This window comes from Aedes aegypti, chromosome 3 (genome assembly GCF_002204515.2).
Source record: "Aedes aegypti strain LVP_AGWG chromosome 3, AaegL5.0 Primary Assembly, whole genome shotgun sequence".
Taxonomy (NCBI): domain Eukaryota; kingdom Metazoa; phylum Arthropoda; class Insecta; order Diptera; family Culicidae; genus Aedes; species Aedes aegypti.
In genome coordinates, this window is record NC_035109.1 from 23038417 (window position 1) to 23058368 (window position 19952).

The window sequence follows — 19952 nt, forward strand, 5'->3', positions numbered from 1 at the left end:
GACGACCCGAGCCCGGAGAAGCCGGCTTTTTGCCAGTTTTCTGTTGTCGTTCTTTCACTCACGTGCTTCCATCAACAACCACAACAATCGGCTCTCTGTACGAACGGTTCACATGCGTCCCACTCTCGAACACCACTGCAATCGATCCACCAATCACGAGCCCGGAATGACGTCTCCTGAGGCCAATCGGGTCCGCTAGCGATGACAGCATTTCTATTTTTAGCGACGTAAATAAACGACCCGAAGGGGACGCGAAGCGTTCGCGAATTTCGCGACGCCACCGAGCCCCATTCAGTTGAATATCGCACACGGACCGGATCGCATGCTCGTGTTGTCGCGCGCCGTCGAGAGTCTCTTTTTGTTTGTTTATCTTTTCCACACCAGAGAGTCTCCATCAAATGGGCGAACAAGCCTCCACACACAACACTCCGATCGACTTTCGCGAATGTTCCGACGTGCAAGAATTAGTACCAGAATCGCGCGGGTCCAGCTAATCCACAGTTTCCACTTGACAGGAATCACACAATAAACAAACCACGTACACGAGAAGATAATTATGTCAAAATCTGCTCTTCGCAAGAATCCGCCGTTCAGAAATCAAATCCAAGCCTACTTTGACGAGCAGAACAAACACTTGAGTGCCTATCGATACCGTTCGGCAATTAGACTCAAATAACGCCCCGCCCACGTCGTCGTGTCCGGTGTCGTCCCCCGTCCGTTGAATACTCGGGTGCATCGCGAAAGTGCATCTACCTGCTGCTTCAGTGTCGCGCGAAGTGTTAAAGCAGGCCGAGAGAAAGTGTGCAAACAAAGGCCAACGCAAGAGACGCAGCAGCGAATGAATGCGTGAAGAGCGTCTCTCCCCGAATCGGCCGTCGGGAAGCGTTTCTGGTGTGTCGTGACACGAGGCAAGTGTGTGCTATTTATCGTCAAAACGAAGAAGCAATCTGCCAAATTAATTTGCGACTGTCAACCGACAAGTGAAAACATTTTCCGTTCTCTGATTTGCATTTTTTTTTCTATTCTGTTTTTAAACCGTTCGACCGAGAAGAAAATTTCGGAATTGGAAGGTCGAAACTCGAAAATTTTTATCGCAAGTGAGGCGCCAATGTGATTGTTTTTGTTTCCGTCTTTACCGACAAGTCATTGAAGGAAGAAGAAGAGTTCTGAAGAAGCAATAGAAAAGAGAATCGTCGTTTCACGACGTCTGGAAGCACACGCATACGCGTGTATGTGTTCATCTACCACGAGGAAGTACTAGAATTTCATCGGAGCAGGCGCATTAGGGATAAAGGGATTTTGCGGTGTCCGTTCTTGGAGCTATCAGCTGGTTCGTCAGTGTGTTCATCTAGTTGGCACTGAGTGAAAACCCCGAGCGTAGCGTGGCTTGCTTGGATTTCATCGTCCGGTGGATTCGCGGCGGCAGTTGTTGGAGAACATAACAGGTGGTTATTGGCTGATATTTTTCGATTAAGGGGGGCGGGGGTGTATAGGGATGTTTAACGTTTCCAGACCTGTGTACCAGTGTGTGGGTGGACCGGCTGTCAAATTACAACATCGCACGTGTTTTCAGAAATCGAGACGAACAAGTGCCGGTGCGTCCGATCGACCTCGCTTGTTGGACGTCATATAAGTTGACAAGGGATGATGATCCGAAACAGAATTAATTGGACATTGACAAATTACCGATGGGAGGGTTTTTAAGTCTTACAACGTGAGACTGCAGTGTTACAAGATTTACGACCCGGATTTTAACGATTGTTGCAGCCGCCGACGGCCATTATGGCGGAGGGCTGTTTGTTGTGAAGTGTCTTTCCGATAGAGTGCGCATGAGGTCGGTAAAAGGGTAATTACAGATAAATCAGAGTGTGATCAACTGGGATTCGACAAATGGGCTCGTTATGTAATGCTTATGATAAGCGGTGACAATATATGTATAACTGCAGAGCACGTGATAGACTTTAACGATGTCATTTATGAAAAAAATTAAAGATTATAACATTGAAGACTACCGAAACAAAGTATAAAGTCACAAAAAACGGCATTATAAAATTAAAACGTAAGAATATGGGCACTTTCCGAAAATGCACCAGTTTCGGTGCATATATCATTATTTGATTAGAACTCACTTTGTATGTAATCAGCTGTCAGTAGGCGATAGCGTTAGTAGATTTGAGGATAGGCATTTTCATGTGACAGGACCGTCATCTCAGATGTGCATATTTCGACTACATACCACTTGTAGTCATATTCAGCGGATGCAACTAGCGATGTCAGAAAATTATCGTTTATTTTGATAAATCGACGATTTAATTAATTTTTCATCGATACCTGGCTCGCTTAATAATCGAGATAATCGATTAATTAGATTGAACCCCGTTTGGCATAAAGTCGTTTGGCATAAGGTCGTTTGGCATAAAGTCGTTTGGCATAATGGTCGTTTGGCATAATGGCCGTTTGGCATAATGATTGACTTGGAATGAATATCGGAATTTTCAAACCACCTAGCTCATAGCCAAAAATTTTGGTAGGTTCTCAACAAGCGTGGTGTTTGTTCAGAGATTTTCCAAGCTGTAAATGTCAAAATTGTTGTGACATTAGAGAGCATAACTAAATAATACTCGTGACACATCCCAGAACATAGAGTACTTTGAGCTTGTTACTATATACATATTTGAAAATAGTAAATTGGCAAAGAACTTTCGCAGTTATTAATGATGGGAACGCTCAAAGAATTTTTTTTTTCTATCTTTATCAACGAGATTTTTAGCCCTGGGCTAGTTTATCTCGGGACCAACGGCTTTACTTCCTCGGCGTGAGAGGCGTATGTTCTGCTCAAAGACTATTTCGCCTGCAGATCAAGCTCTGTCCCAGTTTGGACGTTACACTTGATCAAAATTACTTGGTAAGAAAAGTGAAAATATACAAAATATTTAAGGCTCTCATCCTAAAAAAAATCTTCTCACAGCGTAACTCAAATGAACAACACATTTTTAAATAAAAATATTTGTGGCAAAACTTTTGAACGGATTAATTTTAATTTTTATTTTAGAATTATCCATCAAAAACACCGTCTATTATCAAAAGAAGGGATAATTTGTGGTTGAAATAATATATTTTCCAGCATATCTCTAAAGAAGATCATGTTTAGTTGAATACTGGCAGGTTCTAAAGTAATTATCATTCTAATAGCATGTCTTCCAAAAATTGATAAAACAGCAAAATAGAGGAATGGTTTACATTTAAAATTTAAACAGTATAAATATAAAGAACAGCCTATTTATGAAAGAAGTCAAAATTTATGATATGATCAATAGAAGATTAGGCGCCAAAAATTATTGCGGCATAATAAAACGAATAGACATCACAAATTGCGTTCAGAATCAAGAAAGTGATTGTGCTACTTTTTCCCAAATGTCATTTCTTTGAATGTCGGTTCTCAGAATGATTCTTTTCCCTGACAGCCATTTCCCCGAATGAACCGTTTCCCCGAAAAGTGGTGCAGTTTAAATATGTGCTATAATAGTCTTCAGTGGTGAACAAGAAAAAACGACAAGCAATCGAAAGAAGGAGGTATTCTGTAATTCTTGACTATACACATGTTGGCAAAAATGCTGAGGATGGTAAAACTCGAAAGAACCGCCAATTAAATAAAGAAGGGAGCATATTAGATGGCCAGTTCGTTCACCACCCTGAAATTTATAATGTTACGGCAATTATGAGTGCCAAAAACATTTCGGGGAAACGGGATATACTGAGAACTTGCATTCGGGGAACTGGCGTTCGGTGAAACGACATTCGAGGAAAAGTAGCACAACCCATATGCAGTAATCGTCATCATTTTTCGTTGATATCTTGAGCAGATCAATGTTATCGATTGCCGCTCTTTTGTCAGTTGGAAACAAAAAAATATCTCAAAAATATAGCTCCAAAGAACAGCCTATGTATAAAAGACGGCGAAATTTATTTAAATTTTAAATCAACAATTTTAATACCTATAATTACATCATATTTAAGTTTTTACCTATAATTACATCATATTCAGAAAAAAGGCATATAATGTTTAAAAGAAGAGTAAATTTGTGCTAAATATATCAAAAACTTCAGTGCAAAAAATAATTCCAATAGCAAAACTCAAAAGAAGAATTAATATTTGGAAGAACGGTAATTTCGCGATAAATAATAAAATACCATTCACAATAACTTTCCTTATATGAGTCAGTTTATTCAAGAACATATGGTTGTTGAATAAGGTGTCATTTTGTATCAATTGACTCCAAAACAAGCCTGATGTCATCAGAAAAATGCAATAGAAACGTATAGACGAATGTTATCATTGAAAATATTTGATTTCAGACTCATTATGCCAAACGACCATTATGCCAAACGATCATTATGCCAAACGACTTTATGCCAAATGACCATTATGCCAAACGACTTTATGCCAAACGACTTTATGCCAAATGACCTACCACCGATTAATTAATGTCTTAAAAATGTCCAGTTCAAGCTACTATGATGTTTTTCTGCAAAATTTTACGATTTGCATGTGAAATTATCAGGCTGTCTGTCCTAAGCCCAAAGAATATGCTTATAGATAGGGATTGTACACTAATTATTTCACGCTAAATTTAAATTTAGGCATTTCGATTTTTTTTCTGTCGTTTTAATTCATATTACGGACACTTAAGCCCAATTCGGAGTGTGAGCCATCTAAAAGCATGTAAATTGAATCAATCTATAAGATATCTCTGCATTATTATGTTATCAGGACACTTACCTCTCGACTGGTAGGAGAAGATTTGAATTCCTCAACTCCTATAAATTTAAATAAATAGAAATCTGTGTCCTCTTCATGATTCTAACTCCGGATACCACCTCACTTTTGCTTCTTATTCCGGACGCTTCGATTCGAATTCCAGACAGCTGGAGAAAAGCAAAGTTGGAAATGTTAAATCGTTAAATAAACACTTCCAGCAGTTAGAAAAACGTCAAAACTAGTTGAGCATTGTAAATTTTCATGGTTTGCTATATAAAAAGCTTAATAAAACGAATCTCCAAATTATGAGTTTTTGAACGGCAAATTATGAAACATTTCTATTAAAACCTTTCCCATACAAAGTTGAGTATCCGGAATTTGAAGCAGTCCGGAATTTGAATCAGAACGGTACATTCAAATAGACGTCATGCCATAGAGCAAACATTAAAAAGTATATATCCTGCCAATTCAGGACAATCTTATAATAAAACACAAAGAGAGACCGGAATTTAAGATTTCTTTTCTATCCAGAAGCAAAAATAAGTGAAATCTTCTGCCAACAAAAATCTTTAACCACTAGGGTTTCGTTCTACTCCGTCGTAAGCGCTATTATTCGTCGTATCAAACTTTAAATGTTCCACTACGGTGGATATTCAAACTTACCTGCAACATAGACTCATTAGCCAAGTGTAATTTTGTGAAAACTGTTATGGTTCGTACAATTGTACACCATAAATGCAATAAAACTACTGTATTTCGGTAAATAACTTCAGTTCAATTATCCAATTAGCACTTTTTCACCGAAATGGCATGGACGAACACGATTTGAGAGAAATGCTTGGCGATCGACTGAGCCAGACCACTTTCCAACACAAGTTTCTTCCCGCCCCCGTGGGTGACTTACTTCACCGGGCACTTATTTTCACTATGGAAAACCTTCGTACTTCTTCACTCAAGGATTTCATTCGAATCACACGCCGTAAAACTTCAATAAATCACCAAATTTAACGAAATTTCCTCAACCGCCGCGTGAAATTGAGAATGTAAACAAAGTTCAATCCGTCGTACTGAGAAAAAAAAGCTTGTCCGTATCAATGTGTGCGCGACGCTCGACGTAAAAATACGGTTCCTTTGATTGTGTTGTTTTCGCTATACTGTGAGCAAATGCCATAATTGTACGGTCAAAAGGCATTGTGTTCATATGTTTGGGCTGAATTTTGATGACGAACAATTAATTTTAAAGGAAATTAGAATATTCCATCATGCTGAAGGAATGGAGGGAGATGCCCGTAGATCTATATATTCTAGTAAAACATTTTATTATAGCGTTGATATATTGTGTTTTAACCACTCAATACATCACAGTGAGCCGTAAGTTGTGGGACGAATCTGGAAACTGATTGCGACGGAGTTGAAAACGATACGACGGATTGAGAATACGGTAAGATGCATTTTCTTTGCATTATTTTCAAAAAGACGTCAAGATTTATCAAAATGTTATTGTACAATGCTAAAGCCGTTTTGAGAAAGAATTGTTTGGCATCGGTTTGTATCAGCGGCATTCACTGCAATACTGGGAAAATTGCAGTTCTCACTGATCAATGCTTAATACGATGGACTAGCACATCACCCTACTGACTTCGTGGAATGGGCTCAGATAGAGATCTCCAGGAATGTTAACTGCTCATAAACGCATAATTATTCCATGTTGCCCATGCCATGCGTTTATGGGCAGTTGACAGCTGAGTAATCCCTGTGAATGTATCTAGGGATTTCATGAGAAGCTCGAATATAAGATCCCTTATTTTTTTTTTTTATCCAGGGAATGCTTTAGAAATTCCTTCATTGATTCCTCCTAAATCCCTCTTTGATTCCTCCAAGGGGCCTCTAGCATCTCCAAGATCTCCAGCATCTGCAGATTCAGCAATCTACTAGAAATTCCTCCAGGAATACAGGAACACCACGAACAGTTCTTACAGAGATTTCAACAAAGTTTTTTTTTAATGACTGGATGAATTCATTTTTATTTTGCCAGGAATTCATCAAAAGAATTCTCAAGGATTCTTTTATGTATTACGTTTCCAAAAATTCCTTCAATTTCTACATGAATTCTTTATATAACCTTTCATTGATTTCTCCGAATTAAAATTATCAGAAAAGATCCAAGGATTTATTCAAAAAATCTTTGAAACATTCCTGCAACAAAACTTCCTGGGATCTTTTAAGAAAACTCATATGAATTCTAGCACAGTTTGTTCCTTACGCATCTTTAGTATTTACCTCATGAATGCTTACAGGAAATCTTCCGGAATTTTACCAAGAATTCTCCGCGTATTCCTCTTGAATGTTTCTTGGAATTCCTCTAGGAATTTATTAAGCAATCCCTGCAAAAATTCCTTTGGTATTTCTGCAAGAATCCTTCCCGCAGTTCCTCTAGGGATTTCTCGACAGATTTTTTTCTTGTTTTTTTTTCATAAACTTTTCCTCGATAAATTCGTTAAGTAATTCCTGGAATTAATTTAAGTAATTTGAGGACAAATTTTTCAAGGGATTACTTAAGAAATCCCAGAAGGAATACTGAAGATGTTCTAGAAAAAAATGAATGGAGGATTTTCTGGAATGACTTCCTGCAAGAATCCTTAGGACAATTCCTTGAATTTTTAAAAATTTCAAGGGGTTGCTGACAGAATCCTACGAGGATTTTTCTGCGGTATCTATGTAGGAATTTCCGAAGTAATCACTGGATGAATTTGCACAGTTATTTCTCTAAAGAAATTCAGCAATCCCTTTATTATTATATATGTAGAAACCTTCTTCTTCTTCTTCTTCTTTTTGGCATTAACGTCCTCACTGGGACAGAGCCTGCTTCTCAGCTCAGTGTTATTATACGCACTTCCACAGTTATTAACAAAGAGTTTTGAAAGAATTTTTAAATTTTATTTTGCCTAGTGCTATTTGTGCAAGCATAGTTGGTGGAATCCCTGGACGAATTTTCTAGAAGAATTATCTTTGGAATCCGTGGAGGTGCCCCTGACAAATTTTAGGCAGAATTCCTGCAGTCACCCTTGAAGAAAGTAGGAAGCCCGTAAGTAATCCCTAGAAGTTTTACTAAATGATTTTAATAGAGAAACTCTCGAGAGATTTTTGGATACCTGTGTAGGATCAAATGAAAAATAATTGGCAAAATTGCTGAGATACCTCTGGAAAAAATCCTGAAGAAATGCTTGGGGAATCTTTGTAAGACTTCTTGAAAATTCGCAGAAGTAATAACTGGAAGAATCCCTTGAAAAACAATCCACGATGACCACCTGGAGGAATTCCCGAAGGAAACTTTGGATAGCTTTTTGTAGAAAACTCCGGAGGAACTCCTGGAATATTTCCAAAGACAGATCTCTTGAAAAATACCTGCAGGCATCTCAGGTGGGATTTAAGCAGGAATCTTTGGTAGTATGGCTGGAGGAATTTCATGAGGAATTCCTGAAGCACTTCTTGAACGAATCTCAAATCGAAGAACAAAATTCTGGAAAAAAAAAATCATAAGGATCCTAGCAGAGATTTCTTAAAGAATCTCCAGGAGAATCTCTGTGAAAAAAAAAAAATATTTCGAACTAACCTTTGAGGAATGCATGGAGTAAATTTCTGAAAAAAAAAATTTAAATAATCTCAAACAGAAGTTTTAAAGCAGCCCTTGCAAAGAATTCTTTGTGGAATCCATAGTAGAATTTCTGGAGAAATCCCTGTCGATATTCTTGAAAGACTCCACGGTGGAATTCCTGAAGCAATCATTTGTTTTACAATCCTTCTCGAAGTTCTCATGGTGAAAATGTAGAATTTTAAGAAGAATCTCTGGCGTAATTTCTGCTTCAATTACTGGAGACATTCCTGAAGGTATTCCTAGCACTCAATCTGCACCGAATCCAAGAATCCAGTAGCAGTCATATTGGTCGCCGGTGAAAATTAATTTTGTATGTGAATAAAAATAATAAATTTTGAGCTATCGAATGATGTTCTGAAAATGTCCTCACCCTACCAGAACCGGCGTTTGAATATTCAACAATGGCCAAATCTAACCGATATGACTTGATGTTCCTGTTGTAAATTGAAATGAAAATTCACTGAGTTTGAGCCGTTGTACCATACAAGCGTATGAGATCATAAATATAGCATGTGCGTGTTTCTTCTGAAATAGTTAGCCTTGTGTTCATAATCACTCAACTAACAAATACTATAGAGTCTCATATTGAACCATTGAAGATAAAAGAATGATAATCGGTATGAAAATGGATTTTTGAGAAGTCTCTGGATTTTTTTTATCCTCAACGCCCTATGTGTAACTTTTTCTTAATTCATTATAAGGAAGGTTGAAGGATCACATAAAAATTTACCCAGGGTCTCCTGCAACAATGCTTTGACAGATTTTACCAGAAAGTATTTCAAACATTTCTCCTGATATTAAAAAAAAACCTTTTAAAAGAATCTTTTGAATTGAATTCTAAAAATCTGTTGACGCCTTCGCTTAGGGAACTTCCATGCAGATTTTTCTGAGGATCTTCCGGCATTTTTGCTTGAAAACATTCAAGGACTCAAATTCCTTCGAAATTATCTACTTTCAATGTTATGTTCATTTTTCGAAGCTGCAAAGAACGCTCTGAAGGTTAGAAGTACTAAAACAAGCCTCTAGGAACGAAATTCGAAAAGTCATCTCAGTATTCTTAAAACAATTAGTATCAACTCCCGATACAATTTTGTTCGCCAATTTCAAGTGTTTGATCCAGCTCATAATCTCTGGACAAATTGTGACCTGGAGCATCGTCCAGGATCATAAAAGTTATACCAAGATTTCCAGAGATACCTACATTTCTTCTTTCAACTTTCGATGGATTCGATTCTCCAAGAATTCCAAGATTACGGTGCAACTTAACTAAAGTTTTCCAAGGGATTCCCACTGGAAAGCCTTCGAAGCTACTCGAAGAATTCCTCCAAAGCATTATTCCTCTAGCTAGAGAATCCTATCAAATAGCTGGAGAAATGTTGATGTGTTATTGTAGTAGTTCAATGGCAGAAATGTTAATTAATGAGCCACAGTTCACACATTAGTTTACAGAAAATAATCGACAGGACTTCTAGTGAATTGACCTGAAAGTGGAAATATTATCTGGAGAAGTAGCGCTGGAAAGCAATGATTCATTACAGCTTTAATTAGATGTTCTAAGAAAGCTTGGACATTTCCTCAATTTTGTGTTTTGGAGTTGGGAATAATTTTGAAATTCTTGATTGAAGAAATGCGTTTGAGATCGATAAATTTGCCCATGGCTAAACATAGAAGTAACCTCAGAGATTCCATCTTGAATTCCTTCAAAGATTCCTTCAGATATTTTTCAAGAAAATCATAAATGCTCAAGGAATGTACATCAGGATTCTCGTTTACAACATCTTTAAGATTTCAACTATTATTTTCTCCATGGATTTTTCTAAAATTTCATTCAAAACCATTGAATTCCATCAGGAACTACTCCAGTGAGTGAATTATTCTAGAAATTTTAGAGCGATTTCCCAAAGGTGTCTTTAAAGAATTTCCCCAGCAATATACTCAGGAATATAGCCAGAAAGAGATGAAAGATTTTTTCAGACATTATTGCTGAATTTGTTTTTAAATCCGGGAGATATTTCAAAAGCAATTTCAAAATAACATCTTATGAAATTCGATTTGGTTTGAAGGTAATCCTTGATGAACTCCCACAAAGTTCTCTGAAAAAAACTGGAAGTCTCGAAGGATTTCGTGAGTGAATTGTTAAGATGATTAGAATATTTACTGTAGTATTATCTGAAGTGTGGAATATTAGATAAGCTTTTGAAGAATTCATGTAGGTTTTACTTGAAAAAATACACGAGAAATTGTATGGAAGAACAGCAGAAGTAATTCCATATGAAATGTGAGAGAAATCCCAGGAGGAATCTGAGGAGCAGCTCCTAGGGAAAATGTAGATGAATGCTTGAAGGAATCCATGTAATTCCAGAAAGGATAACTGAAGGAACTTGCATAGGAATCCTCGTAGATCTTCCTGGAAAAATCCCAGAATGAAGTTCTTTATGAACCGTAGAATGATTTTTTTTCTTCTTGAGATAACTTTTTTAGGAAACTTTGGAAGAACTTACGAAAAAAATATAATTTAACCAGGGTAGGTGTACCAGTTATGGCCATAGTGGTTCCCTATGGTTCGTATGGCGACGTGATAACTTAAATGTCTCCACATTTTGAAAAGTTTTGCGTGTTTTAGCAGTAAGATATAGGATATATCTTGATGTTAAAACATTCAAAAAGATTAAAAATGTGAAAGTAATCGAAATTTGACATATGGCCAAATAGGGAACCACTATGGCCATAACTGGTACACTTTCCCCATTCCTTGAAATAACGCTGGAAGATTTTTGGGAATTTAAATAATATTACGATTTTGATTTCTAGAAAACTAAAACATGAACAAGCAGCATACAATTTCAGTTTGAAAGTGACCTTGATCGGCAATAGTAATTAGTAATCAGAGTCGCCTCAAATTCAAAATCCATTCTCGATAACTCGGTTTAATTTTGTAATTCAGACTGATCTAACTGGATGTACGCGGTTCATAATTCAAATTGTATCTGGAACTGATTTGAAGGTGTATGTTACAGACCATAATCTTAAATCAGTTACCATCTTCGGGACATGGTTTGTACACATTCAATACTGGTGGTAGATCTCTTTTTAGAAGTTTAGTCTCTTTTCTTTTTTCTTTTTCTTCAAGACTCTGTTTTAAATTAAATTCTTACAATTTGGGGCCCCCTATGAACTTGGGGCCCGGTGTGGACCGCACCCACCGCGGTTTATGGACAAAATGTCGAAAGACAAAACGTCGAAAGGACAAAAGGTCGAAAGACAAAAGGTCGAAAATGATTTGCTTGGTGGGAAATTTTTCCTTCTTTGACAAAGATTTTCCACCTTTTGTCCCTTCTTTTTTGTTAATCGACCTTCTGTCCTTTCGACCTTTTGTCTTTCCACCTTTTGAAGAATATCTTTAGGATTTATTCTAGAATTTTTTCTTGGCGTTTCTCCAGGGATTCCATCAGAGTTCTTATGGGGATTTCATCAGGAGTTCTTCCAGGGGTTCCATCAAGAGTTCCTTCAGAGATTCCACCTGAAATTCCTCCAGAGATTCAAACAGGAGTTCCTCAGAAACTATATCAGGAGTTCGTCGAGGAATTTCATCAGGATGTCTTCTAGAGATATCATAAGTAGTTCCTCTAGGAATTCGATTAGGATTTCCATCTTATTAGAAATTCCTCCTGGGATTGCATCACGAGTTCCTTTAGAGATTCCATCAGAAGTTCCTTCGAAGATTCTACCTGGAATTCTTCCAGAGATTATATTAGGATCCTCCATCAAAAATTCCTTCTGGAACCTTATCAGTAATTCCTTCAGAAAGTTCAACAGAAGTTCCTACAGAGATTCCATCAGGAGTTCCTCGAGAGATTACATTGAACGTTAGTTCAGAGATTTCAGCAGGGACTCCTCCAGAGATGCATCAGGGTTTTTTTTTAAGATTTCATCAGGGATTTCATAAGCAGTTTCTTTAGATAATCCACCAGGAATTCCTCCTGAGATTCTATCAAAAGCTTCTGTAGTTCCCTTGAATCTTTCAACATGATTTCTTCCAGAGATTCCATCAGAAGTTCCTCTAGGGATTCCATCAGGAGTGACTATAGGCATTTCATAAAGAATTCCTTCATGGATTCCATCAGGAGTTCCTGCGGGGATTTCATTAGGAATTCTCCTGGGATTCCATTAGGGGTTCTTGAATGGATAACATCAGAAGCTCTTCTAGGGATTATATTAATAGATCCTCCAGGGATTCCAACAGGAGTTTCTTCTGAGATTCCACTTGGAATTCCTACAAGAGTTCTTTCAGAAGTTTCTCTAGGGATTCCATCAGGAATTCCTTTGCAGATTGCACCCGGATTTCCTCTACAGATTTCATCATGAGTTCCTATAGGGATCCCCTCAGGAGTTCCTTCAGAGATTCTATTAGAAGTTACTACAGAAATTACACCAGAAGTTCTTCTAAGGATTATAGCAGGAGTTTCTCCATGGTTTCCATTAGTAGTTCCTTCAGAGATTCTACCTGTAATTCTATTAAGGGTTTTTTTATTCCATCATGAATTCCTCCAGGGATTTCATCAGAAGTTCTTCAATAGATTTCATTAGGAGTTTCTGCAAGGATTCCATCAGAAGTTCTTCCATGGATTCCATTTGAAATATTTATAAGATTTCATTATAAAATCCTCATGGGATTCTATTATGGACACTTTCTGGGATCCATCAGAAATTCTGTCAGGCATTCTATCAGGATTTTTTTTAAACGTTCGTTCAAGAATTCCTCTAAGGTTATTCTGGGCCCATCAGGTAATTTACCACGGATTCCTCCCGGAATTTATTGAGAAATTCTATTAGAATTTTCTTCCATTGGTTTCTCTAGGGAGTTCCTCAAGACATTACTCGAGGAATTTTTCAATGGAGTCCTCACAGAATACCTCAAAGGATTCCTCCTGAAAGTCCTCAAGGGATTTCTCCCAGATTTAATGAAGGAATGTCTCCCGAAATTCCCCAAGGAATTAATCTCGGAAGGCCTTAAGGAATTCCCCCCAGAATATTTCCGAGGATTCTCGAAGGTTATCTGGAATTCCTCCAGAGATTTTACCAGAAATTTCTTATAAGAATTTCATTAAGAGATTCCACTAGTAATTCCTTCGGGGACTTCACCAGTATTTCCCTTAATTATTTCATTATTAGAATTCCCGCCAGAAAAATATACCAGAGTTTCACCAGTAGTTCTACCAGAAAATACTTGAAAGGTTTTACCAGGATTTCTTTCCTTAATCCTCCAAAGAATTCATTAAGCAATTTCCATAGAGTCCACAAGATTTTTTTTTTCTGAAAAACCATAAATATCTCCACGAAAGAATCGATCAGGAACTCCACGAAGGATTGAACTATAAATACTTCCTTTCTCTACCCTAGGTATTCCAGGAATTTTCTGCAAAGTTCCAAAAGATAATTCCTCCAGGGATTCCACTTATATTTATCCAGAGTATTAAACAAAGCATTTTCATTAGGGGTTGAACACCTAGAGTAGCACCTGGAAGTAATTTTGGGAAATTTTCTGGAAAAATCAATGGAACAATGTCTTGAAAAATCCTTGGAGGAATCACCAAAGAAATCACTGGAGAAATTCCCAGGGAATTCCCTGGAGAAATTCCTTAATATAACTTTGGAAGAACTTTAAAGCGATCCCTGAAGCTCCTGAAGGATTATCAAAGTCGATTCCTGGTGAATTCCTTGGAAAAAATCCTGCAAAAAATACTGAAAGAAATTGATGGATAAATTCCTTTGGGAATCCTCGGAGAAATTTTTGGTAGATCCTTGAAGTAATTTCTGAAGAAATCCCAGGACGAATGCCTCGTAGGGTTTCTTCAGGGGTACAATGGACAGTACCAGGAGACACTATTAAAGGGACTCCAAGAACAATTTTGTAAAATATACTCGATGCAACTTCGTGGGAAGACCTTCTGAAGGACATCCGGGAGCAATTATCTAAGCAACTGTCTGCAGAGAATGGAGTAGCTTGTTTTCTTTGTGCTTAATAAGCTAGCCTGGAGTTGGAATTGTCTTTGTATACTTCTAACAGAATCAACTCTATGAGAAATTACAGCAGCAACTCTTGGATAATTTCCAGGATGGTTTCTTAAAGTGCTTCTAGAAGTAATTTCTTGAGGAGTTTCAACGCAACTTTCGGGAGAGTTCTGGTTGAACACTGGAAGGAATTTCGAAATCATCTCCCGAAGCAACTTTTGAAGGAATTTTGATAGCGTTTATGTGACAATTCCCAGACGCAACTCCTTTAGAAATCCCAGAAACAATTCTATGATGAATTCCAGAAGTAACTCTTGGAGAAACTCCACTAGAAACTTCTGAAGGATTTCAGAAGCAACCCTAGAATTTATTTCCGAAGGAATTTCAGAAGCAACTTTTTCAGCAAGCAATTTCCGGAAAATACTAGGAGAGATTTTAGAAGCAAGAATTCCAGTAGCAGATTTTTTAAATAATCTAAAAGCGACTCGTGGAAGAATTCCAGAGGTTCTCACGAAGGACACCCAGGATTACCTCTTTGGAGAATTTCTGTAGCAACTCTTGTAAGAATTTTAAAGCATTTCTTGATGAAATTTTCGGATATAATTCTTTGAAGAATTCAAGAATCATCGATCCAAGAAATTGCCTCTGAAATTTGGACTGCCAGAGAAATTCCAGAAGAAAATTTAAAGAAAAAATCAATTTTGAATTCCAGAAAAAAACTCCTTAGAAGCATTTTAGAAGAAATACTTGAAGCATTTTCTGAAGCAGCCACAGAAGGAATTCTAGTAAAAACTTCTGGAAGATTTCCATTAAACATAGGAGAAATTCTAGAAGGAGACCCTGGATGATCTTCTGAAATAAAATCAGAAGTCATTTATTGATGAATTTTTAAAACAACTCCTAGGAAAACTCTTTCACAAATTTTTGAAAAATATCCAAAAGAAATCACAGAAGGAACTCCTGGAGGAATTTACTAGCAATTTCAGAGTCAACTTCTCTAGATTAATTCAGAAGTAACTTCAAGAGGAACTTCTAGAGAAATGAGAGAAGCACCTTCTTGATGAAATTCAGGACCAGCTTTCGAATAAAGAGGCATTCCAGAAGGAACCTTAAAAAAATACAAAAGGAATTCTTAAAGGAAATCAAAAAGATTTTATTGAAAGGAATTAAAAAAGAACTCCAGAAAAAAAACTCCTAGAGGAACTCTAGAAGAAAATCTAGAAGCAATTTCTGGAGTTATTGTAAAAGGAACTCCTAGAAGAATTTCAGAAACAAGCCCTTGTGGAGTTATAGAATACACTTCAGAAAAAAATAACATAAGCAACTCCTGGAGGAAATCCAAAAGTTATGCCTATAGGCATTTTAAAAGAATCTACTGGAAAACTTCCAGAGGAAACTCAAACAGGGATTCCATACACAACTCTTGGAGGAACTTATAAAAATCCTGTAGCACCTCCTGTAAAAATCCCAGAAGAAACTCATGGAATAATTTTAGGAGGAAATCATAGAAAGATTCCTAAGTATCTCCTGGAGGATTCACGGAACCAAGATTATCGTTAATTACGAAGTATGACCCTCGTTGCACTTCGCTACATGGTCGTTTCCTTCATCGACCAACGATGAATAGAACAGAAATAGATTAGAAGACCATAGCTATCCGCAACATCACCAACAGCAGCATCGACTCCATGCAAGAAATGTTCTTCAAACTTCACGGTCAAATTTCTCTGTGATATTAATCACCGCTTCTGTTGCAGCCGAGATTATGCATTGCCCACCAACGAAAATGCTTACCAGCTCCATAGATCCGGTTGAATTGATCTTGAACTAATTGAAAATTGAACTAATTATGCACAAAAATCACTAAACTTAACAACCGTACACTGTAGAAACCGGTCAAAACAAACAAGCTTTGGATTTGGAAATCTTCTACTCTTCCGGATGACTATGCGGTTGAGTTTGCGTTTAGTACAGTTTAGTACGAAAAAGCAAAGTCAATCCGGATGCATTGTGCGTTGGCGCATATGATGGTCTAATCCACCGATGTACTAAATTCACTCGGTCTGGGAATTGTGACACTTGAGCGGGGCACGCTCCCGTATGATCGCCACGTGATCTGGACCCGCTCTAGTGTCAAAATGCTTCGACCGAGTTGGTTTAGTACACTAGTGGATAAGACTATAGCTGTCAAAAAAACGATTGTCAACCGGATTCATTGTGCTCCTGCCTTGATTCCAACTCAGGTCCGCTGGCTAGATGAAAACAAACGCAGCTCGGTAATAATTCTAATAGTCCACTCGCCGTCCAAATCGTGCGCGACATTCCTAATGAACGGGATCGTAAAAGCGAATTTAATGTGTCGACCCGGACTGCCCCCATTAGCACACGCAGCCACTTGATCCACACATTTCCATCACTAAAATGACTGACCGGCTCCGTCTGGCTGATGTGTGTTTGAGCTAAGTAATCACCCTCGGCATCAATTTAGATCACTTTGATCGTCGCGTAAATGTTGCAAATGATGCGCGGCACACAATTTTTCCCTCTGTCTGTCTGTCTCTGTCTGTTTCAAGTACAACTGTGTGTGGCAGCGAGGGTGGTCTCTCCGCTAGAGCTGAGGATCCGAGTCCAAGTAGCCCAGCGAATCTACAAAGACAAATCGTGCTGGCAACCCACGCGCCTTTCGAGGGACCTACTTTCCGGCTCGGAACTTCATTCATGTTCGGTTTTAGGGAGAGAAGTAGGCAGACAGTAGTTGTAAATCCGCACATTTGCCATCGATTTCGGTACGCAGCCAACTCCGGCTGTCATCCGGTTTTCAATGGTAGCGATCATCTATCAGACCAAAAAGAAGAAGTTACGCAACAAGTTGGTAGGACAGACGTTAACTTTATTGGCGTTGACGATAATTTATCGATAGCCTACCCTGGTAAAGGCAAACAATGCGAAAGAAATTCAGCCTACTTTGTTGCACTTTGTCACACAGTTGCTAGTGTCATTTCATTTCATAATTTTGTGGATTGATAGCGACAGCGACACGACGTTGAAGGCAAAACGACCGGATTGCTGTTTTAGTTGGTTAGTTAGCGAGAATGAAGGAAGCAGTTAAACCGCCTTCATTCATTATGCCAACCATTATTAGTTTTCATATAGAGCTAGAGAGAGAGAGAGAAACTTAACATGGTCCACTTCCAGTTAGTTTGTGGTGCACTGTCGCCGTCAACGCTGGCTGCTGAGTCGGGAGAGCAGCTGGGTCGGATATTGTTGATGGCCATTCATTCTTGTCGACACTATTTCACCCGATAGTTGTTGCTGCCCGTGCGGTCCTGAAGAGTGCGGGCCCGGAGGATTGAAACAGAAGCCAGGAGAAGACAGATGAATGAAAGTGATCTCTTTAGTCGGCCTACTACTGCTGTGTGACATGACGAAGAAGGAACGGGCGAGAAACGAAAGGAGGTAGCGCATTTGTCATTTAGCACCGAACAGAATAATCATAGTAGCCAGCCTGGGCGACAAACGGGAGCCATTCGAATAAATTAAAAGTGTCGCACCCCTCCTCGTCACCAAGGCTTTCCAACGAGTGAAGTGTCAGGCGTGAGAAAAGCTCTGCAATAGACCTGTCCACGTTTTGGAAATGTTCTCGAATTGTTAAGTCCACAACCGTATCTTCACTGGTATTCTAATAAAAGGTCTCTTCTCCAAATTTCAGATGATTTTTAATTAAGATGAAGCTGGTTTGTGCATTGAAAAGGCATATAGGCAGCTATGAAAGTATGTTTACCAAGCTGTGTTTGAACAGAAATACCCAAAGTTTCAAAAATTTTGGTTTCAAATGACGAAAAAAGTTGATGTTCTGTACGCCTATGAATGATGATAGCAACTCCACCGCATGGTCCATCCAGTCGATCATTACGATGAACAAAAAAGTTTGGATCTAGCTTTCAAAAAAGTTTCTCTGCCGAACTTTATGGTGCCCTTCGGACTCCTTTAAGGATGCCATTAAAAATACTGCTTTGGACTTGCAAATCAAAGACCTTTTAAAAAAAATGGACAGGCCTACTCTGCAAACGAGGTCGCTCGAGCTCCATTCTTCATGCACCCGAGTAGTTACTTAATATTTTATAAGTTAACAAAACGATGAAGCTGTCAACCCCCGAAAGGGGGCCCAACTTCATCTCGATCTCGGACGAGACAACGCTTTTAGGCCGAGGGATTTCACATGTTTACATTTGGGGATACAATTTCACTCAATTCCATCGTTTCGCGATTGTTAACCGCACCCACGCATCGATCAATCTTCTCGGGTTTTTTAATTCGGGATCGTCTTGGTGCGTCTGATGGATTGTTTCTAAAGAAACGGCTGGAGCAACTTCGAGTCGAATGGTGCGTGACACGGAGATTTCTGCTTTTCTTTCGGTTGTCAAGGCTCTTGAAGTGAAGAAAAAAGTTGAATGAGCTTTTATGGCGCTTCCGCGCCTAAAACCACTGTGTATGCTTGCCTCTAGTTTTACAGGAGTGCCCTATTGGATTTCAATTGGGCCTTTCTCTTAGTTTGCACAAAAACTAATATTTGGCTCAAAGCTTTTGTCTAATATATTGAATACATCTTCCATCCGTTCCGATACAAGTTTTGCCAAATCATAATTTTCATGTAATTTCTATTGGTGTTGAGACGGTTTCAAGCATCGATTCTTCCTTTTCTAAAAACTAGATTTCGACCTTTTCTCATTTGCCGTTTCACTTTTTGGACATTCTGTCTTTCGTCCTTTTATCATAGATTCGTTATGTCTGAGTTCAATAGTGGCAAAGAAAACCATTGCATAGTGCTCGCTGACTGGCCTAAGATCTCTGATTAAGTTTTTGAATTTTTCACAGTTTTCGTAACTAAGGAATAGTTGAGCTATTGGTAGCGTGAGTAATTACTACCGTACACCCCCGTTAATTGAACGGTACCTCATGCAAACCATCGGAGTTCATTTTTAGTTTGAACATCTAGTCACCTTAGAAACGGGTTTCTGGTTACCTCTTTAACTGTTTTGTTTTGATTCTGCATTTCGTTCCACAGCGTTCCATTCCACTTTACTCCGTTCCATGAGCTAAATGACGTTTGAACCATTTTCAATCTGAACGATGTGCAAATTAGCGGGGTACAAATTAAATGTGGTCAAACCAACGGGGGTACCCGGTATTACTTCTGCTTTGTTTTGAAGTAGTACGTTGGCATGACTCCGTGCAGATGTAGTGGTTTTCACGGTCTGCTATAGGCAGGTAAATGTATCACTATCAGTAGCCCACCTCAGATAAAAAAGTTATCAAATTTTACGAGACAACCCCTAGGGTTGTGCCTTAGAGTAAAATGAAAATCTCCTGAAAATTTCAGCTTATTTGGTTATTCTAAAAGCTGGCGCATTCGAATGGAAGTTATGTGGGATTTTCAATTTGAACCTATAGGAAACCATACATCTTAAACAGTAGGGTACCGGTCGTATTTTGGACCCTCTAAGGAAGTGATTTTTGTTTGTTGTT

General features: G+C 38.4%; 1 protein-coding gene across 1 annotated transcript in view; it reads left to right on the forward strand.

The window, feature by feature from the left end:
* Positions 1-274: 274 nt before the first annotated feature.
* Positions 275-19952, forward strand: part of LOC5571956 (activating transcription factor 3) — a 246391-nt gene continuing 226713 nt past the window's right edge. The window contains exon 1 of the mRNA XM_001660006.2: positions 275-1445. The gene's annotated coding sequence lies outside the window, so the exon portion shown is untranslated. The remainder of the gene's footprint in view (positions 1446-19952) is intronic.